Source organism: Salvelinus namaycush, chromosome 36 (assembly GCF_016432855.1).
Source record: "Salvelinus namaycush isolate Seneca chromosome 36, SaNama_1.0, whole genome shotgun sequence".
NCBI classification, from domain to species: Eukaryota; Metazoa; Chordata; class Actinopteri; order Salmoniformes; family Salmonidae; genus Salvelinus; species Salvelinus namaycush.
In genome coordinates, this window is record NC_052342.1 from 22,602,327 (window position 1) to 22,614,522 (window position 12,196).

The following is a 12,196-nucleotide window of genomic DNA, read 5'->3' on the forward strand; positions in this document are numbered from 1 at the left end:
GGAGACGGTGGGGCAGTAGAGAGAGGGAGACAATGGGGCAGTAGAGAGAGGGAGACGGTGGGGGCAGTAGAGAGAGAGGGTGGGGGCAGTAGAGAGAGGGAGACGGTGGGGCAGTAGAGAGAGAGAGACGGTGGGGCAGTAGAGAGAGGGAGACGGTGGGGCAGTAGAGAGAGGGAGACGGTGGGGCAGTAGAGAGAGGGAGACGGTGGGGCAGTAGAGAGAGGGAGACGGTGGGGCAGTAGAGAGAGGGAGGGTGGGGGCAGTAGAGAGAGGGAGACGGTGGGGCAGTAGAGAGAGGGAGACGATGGGGCAGTAGAGAGAGAGAGACGGTGGGGCAGTAGAGAGAGAGAGACGGTGGGGCAGTAGAGAGAGGGAGACGGTGGGGCAGTAGAGAGAGGGAGACGGTGGGGCAGTAGAGAGAGAGAGGGTGGGGGCAGTAGAGAGAGGGAGACGGTGGGGCAGTAGAGAGAGGGAGACGGTGGGGCAGTAGAGAGAGGGAGACGATGGGGCAGTAGAGAGAGGGAGACGGTGGGGGCAGTAGAGAGAGAGGGTGGGGGCAGTAGAGAGAGGGAGACGGTGGGGCAGTAGAGAGAGGGAGACGGTGGGGGCAGTAGAGAGAGGGAAGGTGGGGGCAGTAGAGAGAGGGAGGGTGGGGGCAGTAGAGAGAGGGAGACGGTGGGGCAGTAGAGAGAGAGAGGGTGGGGGCAGTAGAGAGAGGGAGACGGTGGGGGCAGTAGAGAGAGGGAGGGTGGGGGCAGTAGAGAGAGGGAGACGGTGGGGCAGTAGAGAGAGAGGGTGGGGGCAGTAGAGAGAGAGAGACGGTGGGGCAGTAGAGAGAGAGAGACGGTGGGGCAGTAGAGAGAGAGGGTGGGGGCAGTAGAGAGAGAGAGACGGTGGGGCAGTAGAGAGAGGGAGACGGTGGGGGCAGTAGAGAGAGGGAGACGGTGGGGCAGTAGAGAGAGGGAGACGGTGGGGGCAGTAGAGAGAGAGGGTGGGGGCAGTAGAGAGAGAGAGACGGTGGGGGCAGTAGAGAGAGGGAGACGGTGGGGGCAGTAGAGAGAGGGAGACGGTGGGGGCAGTAGAGAGGGAGGGTGGGTGGGGGCAGTAGAGAGAGGGAGACGGTGGGGGCAGTAGAGAGGGAGGGTGGGGGCAGTAGAGAGAGGGAGACGGTAGGGGCAGTAGAGAGGGAGGGTGGGGGCAGTAGAGAGAGGGAGACGGTGGGGGCAGTAGAGAGAGGGTGGGGGAAGTAGAGAGAGGGAGGGTGGGGGCAGTAGAGAGAGGAAGGGTGGGGGCAGTAGAGAGAGAGAGTGTGGGGGCAGTAGAGAGAGAGAGAGGGTGGGGGCAGTAGAGAGCGAGAGGGTGGGGGCAGTAGAGAGAGAGAGGGTGGGTGCAGTAGAGAGAGCAAAGCACCCGACAGGAACAGAGACAGAGGGTGAAAAAAGAGAGATTAACAAAAAAAGAGAGAATAGAGCTAGGGAGAGGAAAAGACGGAGGGAGGGACAGAGAGAGAGATTGTGAAAGAGGGAGAGATAGATTGGGAAAGAGGGAGAGAGAGAGGCAGTGAAAGGAACATGGTGACTGCCTCTGCTTTAAGTAGGTCAGGCATGATGTTATGTTGCAACATACATACATACATACATGACAGAGACACACAGACCTATACAGAGCCATCAGAGAGGGGGAGGAGAGATGAACGAAGGGTGGAAACAGAGAGAGAGAGAGAGAGAGACAGAGGGATGGTGGGAGCAAGCAGTGACATGTATTCATGACAAGGGAAGTCAGGCTTCCCCAAAGAATTGACCAAGAAAAAAAGGAAAAAACTAAAAATGATTTATCTTTCGTCTCTCTGTGTTTGATAATTTTCCTTAATTTCGCAAGAGGCTGAATATATCTCACCGGAGAAAGCATCCAAACGAGCGAAACAGCTCCCCCTCTGTATCTGTATGTGTAGGCCGTCTATCTGATGCTGTCTGGTCCAAAAGAGTATGACATTGTTGCCACCCGTAGCATTGAATTCAAGTGAAGCCAGCGAGCATTTGGCCTCCCATGATAAAAAAATTATATAATAGCCAAATCAGCGTTGAGCTAAACTGAGTGAGCTCAACTGTGAATGGTCCTGGCGCACCAAAAATGAGTGTTAAGTGAAGCCAGTTTGGATTTGGTGTCACTCCTATCAAATTGCATTGAGAGCGGACGTCATTGGCAGAAACAACTTGAATTTTTCATGTCATTGTGTTGTCCTTTGGTGGCTAGCTGGCCAGCTAAAATCGTCCCATTCCTAAATTAGCCAAGGGGTGGAGATAGGGATTTAGACTTGTGGTTTTACTTCATTCTCCGTAGCGGCCAATGATTATAAAGGCGATTCTGATCCAACCATTAATTCATACATTGTGCCCCTGGCCTGAGAGGATGGAAGTTCAATATGTAGCTAGATGTAGAAGGCTAATGATAACTAGCTAACGTTGCCCATGAATGGAAGTTAGGCCAGCGAGCGAGCATTTTAGCCAGGTAGCAGAGGACAACAACAAATAAAAGCATGTACTGATGACAGAGTGACGGACCGTTTCGTCAACATGAAAGAGGAGGATGGCATTGGCGTTTCTCTACAAGTAGGGTGAGTCAGATGTTTTTTCTACATGCACACACGCGCAGTCAGAACTATGGACAGCCACATCATATTTAGCTTACGTTGACTGGGCTAAACTGTTTTTTGTATCTTTTAGTTGTTACTGGAGTAAGCATAGGGGATTTGATTATGTTGAAATGGTGCTGGAATAGTGGTGGCACCTCCTGTTTTCTTTGCGACTTTTCGGTAAATCTCTGTGGTTCGAAATCAGTAGTTGTTTAGTGGTCCGAAAATCTCGGAAACTTGCTTGCTCATGTAACTGTTTGTTACATGCAATATTCTTTGTGGACTTCACCGGACAGAGGTTGCTCTCTGGTTTTGTTATTAAACTGTGTCTTCTTATTGTCTCTGCCTTTAGGCCTATACTCTATATCACGGTGTCAAGGCATATGAACTAACAGGTTATTGAGCAAACAACACAATTATCACAACACATAGGTTGTAATATGGCTTTTTGTCCTGGCATCCCCAGTGATTTTACCCACGCACCCGTACTGGGAGCAAGAGAGAAAGGATCAGAGAGAGAGTGAAAAAGAGAGAAGGGGCACCGAGAGAGAGAGGGAGGTGGGAGCAAGAGAGAGTGCAAAGCAGCGATAGGGACAGATATGTGAAAAAAGAGAGATTAACAGAGCCAGGGAGACGAAGAGAGAGATTGAGATTGAGACAGAGACAGAGACAGAGAGAGAGAGAGAGAGAGAGGGCCAGTGAAAGACAGCCCTGATGTCATAGTGACTGCCTCTACTTTAAGTAGGTCAGGCAGGATGTTGTGATGTCACTCCCAATCACAGCGGAGCAGGGACACACCCCTTAGCTGCCACTTCCTCAAGAAAACAAACACACCAGACACTCTCCCCTCTCTCCCTCCTTCCCGTCTCCTCTCCACCCTCCTCTCCACTCCCTCCTCTCCTCCCAATGTTATGCAGCTGTCTCAACAACACAAATGAAATTAAATCAAATCAAATGTTATTTGTCACATGCGCAGGTGTAGACCTTACAGTGAAATGTTTTACTTACAAGCCCTTAACCAACAATGCAGTTTTAAGAAAAATAAGTGTTAAGTAAAAAATAGATAAGTAAAAATAATTAAAGAGCAGCAGTAAAATAACAGTAGCAAGGCTATATACAGGGGGTTCCGGTACAGAGTCAATGTGCGGGGGAACAGTTTAGTCGAGGTAATTGAGGTAATATGCACATGTAGGTAGAGTTAAAGTGACTATGCATAGATAATAAACAGAGAGCAGCAGCGTAAAAGAATGAAGGGGGGACAATGCAAATAGTCTGGGTAGCCATTTGATTAGATGTTCAGGAGGCTTATGACTTGGGGGTAGAAGCTATTAAGAAGCCTCTTGGACGTACACTTGGCGCTCCGGTACCGCTTGCCGTGCGGTAGCAGAAAGAACAGTCAATGACTAGGTTGGCTGTAGTCTTTGACCATTTTTAGGGCCTTCCTCTGACACCGCCTGGTATAGATGTCATGGATGGTAGGAAGCTTGGCTCCGGTGATGTGCTGGGCCGTACGCACTACCCTCTGTAGTGCTTTGCGGTCGGAGGCCGAGCAGTTGTCATACCAGGCAGTGATGCAACTAGTCAGGATGCTCTCGATGGTGCAAATGTAGAACTTTTTGAGGATCTGAGGACCCATGCCAAAACTTTTCAGTCTCCTGAGGGGGAATAGGTTTTGTCGTGCCCTCTTCATGACTGTCTTGGTGTGTTTGGACCATGTTAGTTTGTCAGTGATGTGGACACCAAGGAACATGAAGCTCTCAACCTGTTCCTCTACAGCCCCATCGATGAGAATGGGGGCGTGCTCAGTCCTCTTTTCCTATAGTCCACATTCATCTCTTGATCACGTAAAGGGAGAGGTTGTTATCCTGGCAACACATGTCCAGGTCTCTGACCTCCTCCCTATAGACTGTCTCGTTGTTGTCGGTGATCAGGCGACACTGTTGTGTCGTCTGCAAAATTAATGATGGCGTTGGAGTCATCCCTGGCGATGCAGTCATGAGTGAACAGGGAGTACAGGAGGGGACTGAGCACACACCCCAGAGGGGCCCCTGTGTTGAGGATCAGCGTGGCAGATGTGTTGTTTTCTACCCTTACCACCTGGGGGCGGCCCGTCAGGAAGTCCAGGATCCAGTTGGAGGGAGGTGTTTAGTCCCAGGGTCCTTAGCTTAGTCATGAGCTTTGAGGGCACTATGGTGTTGAATGCTGAGCTGTAGTCAATGAATAGCATTCTCACATGGGTGTTCCTTTTGTACAGATGGGAAAGGGCAGTGTGGAGTGCAATAGAGATTGCATCATTTGTGGATCTGTTGGAGCGGTATGCAAATTAGAGTGGGTCTAGGGTTTCTGGAATAATGGTATGATGTCAGCCATGACCAGCCTTTCAAAGCACTTCATGGCTACAGATGTGTGTGCTATGGGTCGGTGGTCATTTAGGCAGGTTACCTTAGTGTAGTTTGGGCACAGGGACTATGGTGGTCTGCTTGAAACATGTTGGTATTACAGACTCAGTCAGGGACACGTTGATAACGTCAGTGAAGACACTTTCCAGTTGGTCAGCGCATGCTCGATGTACACATCCTGGTAATCCATTTGGCCCTGCGGCCTTGTGAATGTTGACCTGTTTAAAGGTCTTACATCATCTACGGACAGTGTGATCACACAGTCATCCAGAACAGCTGATGCTCTCATGCATGCTTCAGTGTTACTTGCCTCAAAGCGAGCATAGAAGTAATTTAGCTCGTCGGGTAGGCTTGTGTCATTGGGCAGCTCGCAGCTGTGCTTCCCTTTGTAGTCTGTAATAGTTTGCAAGCCCTGCCACAGCCGACGAGCGTCGGAGCCAGTGTAGTACGATTCAATCTTAGTTCTGTATTGACGCTTTGCCTGTTTGATGGTTCGTCAGAGGGCATAGCGGGATTTCTTATAAGCTTCCGGGTTAGAGTCCCGCTCCTTGAAAGCGGCAGCTCTACCCATTAGCTCAGTGCAGATGTTGCCTGTAATCCATGGCTTCTGGTTGGGGTATGTACGTACAGTCACTGTGGGGACGACGTCATTGATGCACTTATTGATGAAGCCAGTGACAGATGTGGTGTGCTCCTCAATGCCATTGGAGGAATCCCGGAACATATTCCAGTCTGTGCTAGCAAAACAATCCTGTAGCTTAGCATCTGCTTCACCTGACCACTTCTTTATTGACCGAGTCACTGGTAAATACATAAATAAAAATAAATAAATATGTGTTGTATTTATAATGGTGTTTGTTCTTAACTGAGTGCCCTTTTATTGTGGCAACAGGTCACAAATCGTGCGGCTGTGATGTCACACTGTGGTATTTCACCCAATAGATATGGTAGTTTATAAACATTAGATTTGTTTTTGAATTCTTTGTAGGTCTGTGTAATCTGAGGGAAATATGTGCCTCTAATATGGTCATACATTTAGCGGGAGGTTAGGAAGTGCAGCTCAGTTTCCACATCATTTTGTGGGCAGTGTGCACATAGCCTGTCTTCTCTTGAGAGCCAGTTCTGCCTACGGTGGCCTCTTTCAATAGCAAGGCTATGCTCACTGAGTCTGTACATAGTCAAAGCTTGTCACAGTGTCACGGTGGCCAGGTATTCTGCCACTGTGTACTCTCTGTTTAGGGCCAAATAGCATTCTAGTTTGCTCTGCTTTTTGTTAATTCTCGCTCTCTCAGACACACACACAACAATAACAACAGACTTATTTAATCTCCAGGGTTAGGGTCAAACAGAATATGTGTTAATACCATGTTTCAGTGTAGTGAAATAGTGTTTCAGATGGACTGTGTGTGTCCCTATAATACAGTTACCACAGCTACAAAGTTCATGAAGAGAGAGAGAGAACATACAAGCTAAGAACATTCTTATTGTGAATATATTTTATTTGTTTGATCAAATAAATGCTTTCTTTACATTATCTTCAATCAGAACAAAAATAAAGATGTGTTGTTACATATTGCACATGTAATGTAAATTCAATATAGCACGGACATTATTCGTTAGCTATTCATGTATAATGCAAAGATGACTTTTCTTGCATTGGCTGTAAAGACACATATGCAAGGTGAAATGGATAGCCTTCTCACACCGGCTCTCTACTCACATGGGGAAGAGCAGAAAGCCATTGAATGTGGTCAATAGTTCCTCACCAAGAATGTGAGTGTGACTGATGAGGGTCATCCAGACCTGATTTCCGACCTTCATGGACACGATGAACCCGTTGCTCGCCATGTCATCGCTGGAGTTGTGATCTTAGCCAAAAGCTGCGCCATCCTCCATCACATTCATGCTATTGGTTTTCCCCTTGAGGCAGTTGAATGGGAAGTAGTAAACTCCTTCAACTGGAGCTGTACACATCCCTGTGACAGAGAGAGAGAGAGAGAGAGGGGGAAAGCGAGGGAGAGAGAGAGAGCAAGGGAGAGAGGAGAGCGAGGGAGAGAGAGGAAAGACACAAATGTGGATAAGGGAAAGCATATTTTTTATAAAAATAACAATGAGAGAAAATGCCACAAAAAATGTAAGTACCTGTGTTTGTGTTGTACCCGTTGCCAATGTCTATATTGACTTTATTCTAGACTAATATGATTGTGGTGTCATGTGGCCCAAGAGTTTCACCTTGAAGTCCAACTGAAAAAGCTACCTTTGTAGGTATAAGAGACAAGAACAGGAAACAAAACATGTTTGTAGCTTACTGGTACCTACTGTTCACAAGGAGGAGACAACTGCACAAATAAGACTATTTAACATTTTCAGCACATTTTAATTTTGAAATTATAATAATGGAAACCGTACTTCACATTTTTGTCATCTTGTGTTTCCATTGTCTTTCTGCAGCTGGTCGATCTGGTTCTCTACAGCTTTCAACGTCGATGCTTGAGCTGTAATCAAATTAACAGCAAAAGGTCAATAACTTTTCAACCGTATTTTTTATTTAACCTTTATTTAACTAGGCAAGTCAGTTAATTAAGAACAAATTCTTATTTGCAATGACAGTCTACCTCGGCCAAACTCTGACGACGCTTGTCCAATTTTTGCTGCCCTATGGGGACTCCCAATCACAGCCGAATGTGATTCCGCCTGGATTCGAACCAGGGACTGTAGTGACGCCTCTTGCATTGAGATTCAGTGCCTTAGACCGCTGCGCCACTTGGTAAGAAAGCTCAGCAATGCAACTGCAAAAACTGCCATTCTGTAATCACAGTTTTTTGTTGTTGTTGTTGCAGTATCTCATCTCCTTTCTTTTATACTTTTGTGGAGTTGCTGAGTTTGTAAATGTTCCTGTAAAATTATATTTGATCTATTTATTTAAAAAAATGTAGAAGGTGGATCTCCATAAAAAAAACATCTTAGATGAGGAGAAAGTCAGGAAGGTAATCAGCGATTTCTGCAAAGTAATGCTAACTAGTTTTTCTCGTAACAAACACATCTTTAAGGCTCACATCTTAAATAAAACAACTTAATTCAATTAATTTCAATACAAATAACTTTAAATTCCTGAGAAGGAACTTCCTCAAGCCCCAAAGACATTCAGTTAATACACCAGTCATACTGCATTTAAAGTCTCTGTCAGTACTGTGGTCCCAAACAGAACACCATATGAGCCATTTGGGTTGAGAGAGGGAGAAAGCTGTAGAGTGGTGAGTGGGCCTGGATCATTACCATTGAGTTGTTTCCTGTTGTTTTTCCCTTTCTGTGGAACTACAGAGGCAGGATCTTAATTTGATCACTCTTTTGTTGCTGAGAATTTTCCTGCTCAGCAGGAAACGCAAACGTATAGTGTATTTATTTTACAAAAATGCCTCTAAAGTTTGTGATTTCCACTTTGCAATTCCAGACTTGATTTGCCCTAACGAAAAATACATCAACTCCCTACAAAAATGTCCATTCATTATAATACACATAATAATTCACATTTCCTGTTGCTGCAGGATTATTTTCCTTCTTTAGCAAACTGGCTCAAATTAAGATCCTACATATGTACATTAACCCCATTTCTCTTTAACAAGGACAGCAGAAACAGAGTGCAGCACGGGGAGGTTAAATGGCGACGGGGTAGGATGGAGCCGAGGGAGGTGGGCAAGGGGTGGTGGCGGGGTTAAGCTAAACAGATTAAAAGGAGCCTGCAGCTGATCAGGGGCATCAGAGAACGAGGGGAGCAAAGCAATCAGTCTGAAACACCACATCCAGAACATCTTCATCAACAATCATTTGAGGTAGAGGAGGCAATATTCTGAAGATCTAAGAAACCATCAGGGCAAAAACACCAGGAGAGAGAGAGAAACGACCAAGACGGGAAAATTAGGAGTCAGTTAAACGGATTAAACTGTGACCTTGCAACAAGATCAGGGATCAAGTGGAGCAAAGCTCAGAGTAAGAGAAGAGGCAATATTCAAACACAATGATGATGAAGGTGATTGTCACGCTTAGGCCCAAAGTCCTGGTGATCATCATGTGGAACAAGGAATCGGAATTCACTGACTTTGAGTTTGCTGTGATCATCTGAAGGACGAAAAAGAGAGAAAGAGAGTTTGTGAGTGTGTGAGTGTAATGTTTACTGTACATTTGTTGTTGTTTATTTCACTTTAGCTTTTTATCTATTGCACTTGCTTTGGTAATGTAAACATGTTTCCCATGCCAATAAAGCCCCTTAAATTAAAATGTAATTGAGAGAGAGAGAGAGAGAGAATATATCTGCTGGAATGTAGGACCCTGAAAGACTGGGATGGAGGGACATTGTGAACAGCTGGAATGAGATTTCTGACTATTCACTTGGCAGAAGAAGGACATGTTGTCATGAGGCTGGGTTAGATGGAAACATAGATCATCAGTCAGACTGAAACAGGACTCTTCTTTGTTAGACAGAAGTCTAAGAACAGCTCCAATCTCATCATCACTACACTATTGACTACAGCCCTGTCCAGCAGATAGACCTGGGTTCAGATAGTATTCAAAATATTTCAAAATGCTTTGAGTGTTGGATTAATCTGGAGTGACAGACGGGCGGGGTGGATGATTTTCACTTTTGGGAATGTTACATTGGTTCCATTGTGCCAGGTAAAGCTTGATCAAGCACAGCGGAAGATTTGTACGATTTCTAATATTGTTTGAACCAATGTCTGGTGGATCAATACTGTGTGAGGACTGTTATTTGATCGGCACACATTCAGATAATGAAGTGGGAGTGGGGAGGTTGGCGGTTGGGGAAATGAACAACATGGACATATGGATGGACTGCTCAAAAAGCTCCCAGTTGAATAATTGATCAACGGTTTGATGTTTTTTAAAGTCCTGCACATGATTTTTTAAAGCCAAGCAGGGTTGCACGCACACACACACACACACACACACACACACACACACACACACACACACACACACACACACACACACACACACACACACACACACACACACACACACACACACACTACTCGTTAGATATTGCTGCACTGTCGGAACTAGAAGCACAAGCATTTTGCTACACTCACAATAACATCTGCTAACTATGTGAAAGTGACCAATAAAAATAGATTTGAAGCACATAGTGTTTGCTTCTCAGTGCCAAAACAATTCCTATATTGTTCCATTCTGCACTTCAAGTGGGCTAGTTCCTGGCTCAACAGTTGGTCTGCGATATCCTTATCAACAAAATAAATAAAACACCTTTTATTTCCCTGCTCTAAAGCCAATGGCTGTTCCTGTATTTCATTGTGTGATTAAGTAAGCTATGGTACCGTGTCAAATTGGACTGTTGAGTTGATGATAATGTATTATTTTTGTGACTGTAACTAACACGGCTCATTTGTTGACATTAAGAGTTATACACTGACTTGGCACACTGCGCTCTAAACTGAACTGGCATGTTTTCCATTGGGAGTTTCCACGGTTGACTTTCAAACCCTTTCCTGTGAATGATATATGACCTGTCCATGTCATAGTGACCTGTGTGGGATGGGACACTCCTCTAAAAACCACCTTCTGACACACGGTCAAGGTCACTGTATTCATTTTGATGGGATGTTGAACGGTTCGAAGGATTTAGGCTGCACATGGTTTCCACTATCTGTATGTCCTACGCTTCAAGGTCGATCACGTTAACTGCCTGCAAATTCTAATGCATAGATATGTCTCATGGATGTCACTGTTAAAATGAAGGATGGCTAAGGCAGTCTATTTCCCAATCAAAATCGACCCCTAAGCCCTTTCAACCGAATCGTGGCTGCTTGAGGCTGATAAGACCAGTTGAATGGTCCTTGTGAGTTTACAACTGTAAATGACTGTGTGTTAGATGTTTTTAATTGCATTACATTTTTTGGGAGAACTGAAATGATGTCTCATCAGATGCTGCTGTTGACTGGAGTTGGAGGTAACTGGAGGGAGACTGGGAGAGGCGGGTATTTGTGGTGCGTCGTGGCAACAGAAATGAGTCTGTGGTGTGTCACTGTAACTTAATGGGGATCTGTGTGTGTGTGTGTGTGAGAGAGACCGAGAGAGAGAGCGCAACACAATTAGACCCAACCAAATCATGAGAAAACAAAAAGATAATTACTTGACAAATTGGCAAGAATTAACCAAAAAACAGAACAAACTGGAATGCTATTTGGACCTAAACAGAGAGTACACAGTGGCAGAATACCTGACCATCGTGACTGACACAAAATGTTTTAAAAAAGAAGCTTTGACTCAGTGAGCAGACTCAGTGAGCATAGACTTGTTATTGAGAGGCCGCCGTAGGCAGACCTGGCTCTTGAGAGAAGACAGGCTATGTGCACACTGCCCACAAAATGAGGTAGAAACTGAGCTGTACTTCCTAACCTCCTGCCAAATGTATGACCATATAAAATACACATATTTCCCTCAGATTACACAGACCCACAAAGAATTTGAAAACAAATCCAATTTTGATAAACTCCCATATCCATTGGGTGAAATATCACAGTGCGCCATCACAGCAGCAAGATGTGTGACTTTCTACCATAAGAAAAGTTGCCTGCCTACCCAGACTCCTTGCTCCGGCCACGCCCACAGACGTTAGTTTCTTCTCCGCAATGAGTCTGGATCTGATTACCTCCCTGACCCTTCACCGAATTCAAACCCATTCGAAGCCATCTGATTGGTCCAGAAACCATTGGGTTGGGCCAGACCACACGTGGAAGCATCAGTGACTAGATCAACAAAAAAGTGGTCAGATGAAGCAGATGCTAAGCTACAGGATTGTTTTGCTAGCACAGACTGGAATATGTCCCGGGATTCCTCCAATGGCATTGAGGAGCACACCACATCTGTCATTGGCTTCATCAATCAGTGCATCAATGACATCGTCCCCACAGTGACCGTATGTACATACCCCAACCAGAAGCCATGGATTACAGGCAACATCCTAACTGGTGCCCATGCACATTGACTCTGTACCGGCACCCCCCTGTTATATTGTTATTTTTTACTGCTGCTCTTTAATTACTTGCTACTTTTATCTCTTATTCTTATTTTTTGAAACTGCACTGTTGGTTAGGGGCTCATAAGTAAGCATTTCACTGTAAGGTCTACA

The 12,196-nt window shown here is 45.6% G+C and overlaps 1 long non-coding RNA gene and 1 pseudogene across 1 annotated transcript; one reads left to right on the top strand and one right to left on the bottom strand.

The window, feature by feature from the left end:
• LOC120030487 overlaps nucleotides 1-12,196 on the top strand; it is a 304,236-nt pseudogene that overhangs the window by 59,875 nt on the left and 232,165 nt on the right.
• LOC120030169 lies at nucleotides 6,519-7,537 on the bottom strand. The gene is made up of 2 exons (XR_005473636.1): nucleotides 7,441-7,537; nucleotides 6,519-7,007 (listed from the first exon to the last, which is right to left on the bottom strand). It is a non-coding gene; the product is annotated as an uncharacterized LOC120030169 (long non-coding RNA).